Genomic DNA, 3,896 nt, shown 5'->3' with positions numbered 1-3,896 from the left:
GTCCCTGTGCTTTGCTAAGCTTGTTCTAAATAGGTGCTTTAGACCACTGAGCCATCTCTCCAGCCCAGCAGCCTCTAATTTTTAAAAAAAAATTATTTGGCACAGTGTCTCACAGCTCAGACTCCTAGTGATTCTCCTGTCTCAGCCTCCCCAGTGATGGGATTATAGGCGTGTACCACCATGCCCTATGTTGGTGGCTGGCACTGCATGCAGAACTGCGGATTGAACCTGGGCTCTTGATCTTGCTAGGCAGGCACTTAGACAACCTGGCTATCTGCTCAGCACCTTAAAATGATTTCTTATGGGACATCATGGTCCCAAAAACTGGCGAGCCACTGTTATCAGTCCCCATGGTTGTGGAGTGATTTTCAGACAACTACCCTGCAGTCCAGCCACTACTCCATCAAATGATTTTCTGCAGCATGCACGGCCTTAGCATGACGCTGCAGGCAGATGGCGCCCATGCCCCACAGGAAGCACACTTTACTCTAGCCAAGCTGAAGACTGTAGCCTCAGAATCCTCTTTATTGGAACAAGAAGCACTAACCAGGATTATATTAACCACAGAAGAGCCCTGCAAGAAGACACAGGAAGTCAAGACCGAGTGGCTCTCCTGAGACATCCATTCATCCCTCTTCCACCGTGTCCATGTCTGCCCGTGCACTGGATGAGGTCCTGGAGTTCGTAGCTGAGTGGGGTGGACAGACAAGGTCCAGATTCATGAATAGTATGGGAAACACAGCCTGAGAATCAAGAGCCAAGCTTCTGGTGCCCATAAATGGGTTACTTGGCAGCTCTGTGACTTTGGACAGCTTGCTTCGCCTCACTGTATCTCATTTGCCTCTGCTATTAAAGGATAAGGCACTAGCACCCACATCTATTTTTCCCTGCAGGAGGATCTCCCAGGGATGTGGGTCCAGCAACTCTGATTCCAGCGTGGATTTGCCCTGTGGGCATGTTCCCTGTAGTAGGAGCAAAGCCAGCCCCCTGTGGGCAGCATCATCCTCTCCTGTGGAGGACATGGCCGGCGTTGGTGTCAAGGTTGGCCCTGGGCTTTGCTGCCTGTGTCGGGGAAAGAGCTGGATGAGTATTTAACTCATTTTAATATAAAGAGCTGCATCCTGAGTTGAGAATAACCTACAGGAAGAGCAGAATGAGTGGGCAACAGCATTCACAGAGCATGGCAGAATTGTAATGACTTCTAAGAGAAGAGAAGAAATCGGCAACACAGCAAATACTCTGTGACTGTGTGCCTGCTCTCCGATGGCTGCTGAGGTTCTCTGTCCCTGTGCACTCCTCCATGGGGAAACAGCACTAGGAAGCAGGGGTGTGTCCAACTGTTGGCATCAGAGGTCCCTCCACGTTCTGTGAGTCTCTGTGCTGCCTCTACAAGGAAATTATAATAAATGAAAAGCAAAATTCTTTTGTTACTGTTTTTTTGTTTTTGTCATTTTGAGACAAGAGTTGCACTCTATAGTTCAGGCTGGCCTCAAACTTACTTTGTAGCTCAGGCTGACCTTGAATGTACAGCAATCCTTCTGCCTTAACCTCTTGAGTGCTGGGATTACAGTGCTGGGATTATTGCTACATACCTGGCATTGCAAAGTGAAATTAAAAAATGTTCCAAGTTTTTTTTTTTTTTTTTTTGAGCAGTGCCTGTATCTCATTGCCTTATAATGAGATGACAAGTTGTTCTCTGAGTGGATGATGAATCCTTACTGTGATTTGTTTTAGCCAACACCAGTGACCATTTACCACCATGGCTGGTGACTCTGCGTGGGAATCGTGCATTGCTAGCAGGCTAGAATGTGGCCCTGGAGCTGTGTGCTTCTTTCATGAATCTAGAGTATGATAAATTTGGTTCTGCATGTGGGCTGGGAATTGTCCATGTGGTTCTGCAGGAAGGACCTTTGACCCTACCACATGTCTGCTATCCAATCATGGAGCATTAAGTATAGCGCCACTCACACACCACACAGTTTAGGGTGTTTCCTTATTTATTTATTTATTTAAAGAGAGTACAAGTTAGAATAAACATAGAAAAATTTACAAGTGATACAGAATTTCACTTAACAAAATAATATGAATTTCACAGTATTTGTTGAAATACATAGTGTTGTCTTCGAACCAGTTATTCCTATTAACAGATATATGCATGTAAAATTGGAAGAAGAAAGAAAAAACAAAGAAAGAAATGTATAAGAAACTAAGAAGAGAAAAAATACAAACAATTGAAAAAAAGGAGATAAAACAAAGTATGATCTGCTCCTTTCCATAGACCAGCAGAAATGCACAGTACAGTTGTCCAAACCACCCTGCTTACATACATAGATAAATCTCTTTCCCCCACTCCGTCTCCTGTCTGTCTCCTTAACATTGTAATTCTTTCCTTTTGAATAAGTTCATTCCCTTTTCCCAGTATCTATTTTATACTTCAGATTCCATTTTTCTCTTTCAGGTTCTTACACTAAGGAGATAATATGATGTTTTCACATACAGGCCTGATTTATTTCACTTAAGAGTATGTTCTCTAATTGCATCCATTTACCGACAAAAGACTCAAATTTATACTATTTTAGAGTTGAACAATACTCCATCGTGTAAAAATACCAATGTTCTTTATCCATTTTTCAGTTGATGGTCATCTGGGTTGTTTCCAGGATTTATTTATTTATTTATTTATTTATTATTTCTAGGATTTAGCTGTGAAAAATTGCTCTGCTATAAACATAGGTGCACATATATCACTTTGGTATATGGCTTTCAGTTCTTCTGGAAAAATACCCAGAAGAGGAATAGCTGGCTTGAATGGGATCTCCAATCCTAGCTTTTTAAGGAGTCTCCACATTGATTTCCATAGTGGTTGTACCAGTCTGCATTCCCACCAACAGTGGAGAAGGGTTCCTTTTTCTCCATAGCCTTTCCAGTATTTGTTATTGGCTGACTTCTTGATGTTAGCCATTCCTTCTGGGTTGAGATGGAATTTCAGTGTTGTTTTAATTTGCATTTCTCAAAGGACCAATGATATTGAATGTTTTTTCATATAGTTACTTGCCATTTATATTTTTCCCTCTGAGCAATGTATATTCATCCCAGTTGCCCATTTTTGGATTGGTTCTTTGAATTTAGGGGAGGCTTATCTTTTTTAATTCTTTATGTGTTCTAAATAGAAGGCCTTTGTCAGAGGGACAGTTGGCTGTAATTTTTTTCCCAGTTTGTGGGTTTTCTTTTTACTCCATTGGAGATTTGCTTTGAAGTACAGAAACTTTTCAAAAAGATGAGCTCCCAGTTGTTGATTCTTTGAAGTACTTCCCATGTAGTTTGGTTTTTGTTCATGAACGCTCTACTTACTCCTATGTCTTTAAGATTTCTATCTACATTTTCCTCCAGAAGATTTAGTGTTTCTGTTTTAATATTAGGTATTTCCTTTTTTGACTATCCCATGAAATCATTTCACCACGAGCCAAATTCATGTACAGGTTTTTGCTTGAACACTTACTTTCAATTTTTTTGGATATATACATAGAAATGGAATTGCTAATCATATGGTAATTCTATGTTTAAGATTTTGAGGGAGACCATACCATTTTCTATTCCCACCAGTAATGTATTGGAGTTTCTCATCACACTTTATAATGCTTTTTCTTTTCTGGTGTTTTCCTTGTTGTTTTCCATGCCAGTATATCTGAAGGCTATTTCAAAGGCAATGCCCTCAGGTGGGCAGTAGCTGTTCCCTCATTCAGCACCAAGGACAGAACCTTCCAGGGCCTAAGGAGGGCTGCAAAGTACACAGAGCTACAAAATGGTAGGCCATGGGGCTGGGGAGATGGCTCAGTAGAATAAGTGCTTGCCTGGCAAGCTCAAGGGCCTGAGTTCAATTCCTGGTTCTGAAAAAA

Source organism: Octodon degus, unplaced genomic scaffold (genome assembly GCF_000260255.1).
Source record: "Octodon degus isolate 3935 unplaced genomic scaffold, OctDeg1.0 scaffold00268, whole genome shotgun sequence".
Classification (NCBI taxonomy): Eukaryota; Metazoa; Chordata; class Mammalia; order Rodentia; family Octodontidae; genus Octodon; species Octodon degus.
This window is presented reverse-complemented; position numbering follows the sequence as displayed.